Source organism: Octodon degus, unplaced genomic scaffold, assembly GCF_000260255.1.
Source record: "Octodon degus isolate 3935 unplaced genomic scaffold, OctDeg1.0 scaffold00228, whole genome shotgun sequence".
Lineage (NCBI taxonomy): Eukaryota > Metazoa > Chordata > Mammalia > Rodentia > Octodontidae > Octodon > Octodon degus.
This window is the reverse complement of record NW_004524804.1, coordinates 1231480-1233667: the sequence shown is the minus strand read 5'-3', so window position 1 is coordinate 1233667 and position 2188 is coordinate 1231480. Positions and strand designations below refer to the sequence as shown.

The 2188-nt window shown below is 39.9% G+C and overlaps 1 pseudogene; it reads left to right on the top strand.

Annotated features, from left to right (window-relative positions):
* LOC101575804 overlaps positions 1 to 421 on the top strand; it is a 13779-nt pseudogene extending 13358 nt beyond the window's left edge.
* The last annotated feature ends 1767 nt before the right edge of the window (positions 422 to 2188 follow it).

The window sequence follows — 2188 nt, the reverse complement described above, 5'->3', positions numbered from 1 at the left end:
GGGGAGATAGCTCAGTGGAATAAGCACTTCTCTGGCAGGTACAAGGGCCTGAGTTCAATCCCTGGTTCTGGAAAAAAAAAAAAAAGTATAAAGCAAAACTTACTGGCTTGTAAGACTGCGTCGATGATGGAAAGTGCTGAGGAGTCTGTGAAAGAAGCATCAGATTTTGTGGGAATGCTTGCTGCTGCCTCCTTGGAACCTTGTGCCGCAACTATAGCCTATCCACATGGAATTGTAAGAACAAGACTCTGGGAAGAAGGAACAAAATATAGATCCTTTTTTCAGACACTGTCTTCAGTGCTTCAGGAAGAAGGTTATGGGTCACTACTGTGGTCTACCAACTCACTTGGTGGGACAGATTCCAAATACAGCTGTTATGATGGCTGCCTAGGAATTGGTGGTCTACCCACTCAGTGGATAGCAGCCCAGGCTGCCACGCTGCAAAGCAAGGAAGACCACAGGACTGTAGTGGGTCATGGAATGTTGGAGCCAGCACGGTGGACAGAAGGATGGTGGTCTGGGAACACGTACCATAACTGCCTGAGTGGAAGTTTGGTTAAGATAGCCTCACTGTACCACTTAGCCTTTCTGTAGCGTGGAAAAACCTCAGCCCCTCTAAAGGAAATGCCCTCGGAAGCACGCCTTTGTTAAAGTTGCCATTTTCTCTACCATGTCCACCAGATTCAGTTGAGATACAGTGTTCATTCCACGAGCATTTTTCCAATCATCTAAACGAAGCCATCCTTAAATGTATACTGTGGCCGTCCAAACGCAGTATTGACATAAATTTATAGCTTCTGACTTCCAATTCCTATAATATTGTAAAATGATAATAATCGGTAGGTCCTCAGTATTCCCGTTTTGTTGAGATGACGTGGCACAATATTTTGATTTAATCAGTTGGCACCAGTAACCACTATTTTTGACAATCAAAAGTTAATCTAAATATTATATGCTTGATGTTTAGCATAATGTGAAACTTCAAGTTGTTACCATGTGAAACCCACGTAAATGACATTAACCAACACAATGCTGTCTCTTGACTCTGCCAGTGACTTCAAAATGCCCTTCTATCTTCTCTAGTGTTACAGAACACCGATGAATGCATTTTTGTCCTTCCAGAATTTACTAGCTTTGAGCATGAATTATCACCTATCCTACCTAGGTGTCATTTACTTAAATTAGAAAAGTTTACAGCTTCTGAATTTTTGTTTGCTTCACATTAAGAAATTGGACCTGACTTTAGATCAGTATAGATTACACTTACTTGGTAGAGAGAATGATAATTTTCACTTTGACCCTTGAAAGTTTTTGAACACAATGTTAATATTGGGAACAGAGTAACTACTACAGCAGAGGGGCTCACTGCTGCCTGATTCAGCAGGGAGTGTTCTCCACTGACTTGAAAATGAACAAGCTTGTTTTGACCAAGAAATTTATTCTGACCCCGTTTCCTGAGTGGTGTGTCATAGAAAGATCCAGGTTCACTTGGGTTAAATGTGCTAATAGGATATAGTTTTAAATTTCCCTATTGAACCATCTGTAGCTTTGAATACTTTCCATGTGCCATATGTGTGGCGTTTATGAAGAACTCTGCTGTGACACTGCTACGAGCCCTTGCCCGTTGGTACTGCTGTCCTGGCGTGTGAGACTTCGACAGTTAAGCTCCAGTGTGGTGTTCACTTCAGGATGCCTTCGCATCGCATTTGGTGCAATGGATTTACTTTAAGACTTTTGGTGAATGCACTTTATGGCCTTTTTGAGAGTAAGAGACTTAGGAGAGAATTTCATGTTGATAAAACTTTTAAAAAGTACGGTTCAGGTGGTCGGCAGAACTGTGTGATAACATTTTCAGGGTTCTGGCTTTGGATGTTCTTTGAATATCTTAAAAAGTGTTAAGTATTCTTGTGTATTGTAGTGCCACAACATTATGGAAAAGCAACATAATTTTTACAAAACATTATGGAAAAGCACTGCAAATTTTTCAGTGCTGTCACCACTGAACCCTCTTAAATTTCTCCCACTTTGATATTATTGTAATCAATAATAACTGGATGTTTTGGAGGTGTTCAATTGGAATTTAAAATATTCCAATCTATTTGGAGACCAAAGACAAATTTATTCATTACCTTTAGAATTGTTATTAATATCTTTTATGATAAATTTCAGCTTTGGGTTTCCGGTGAGA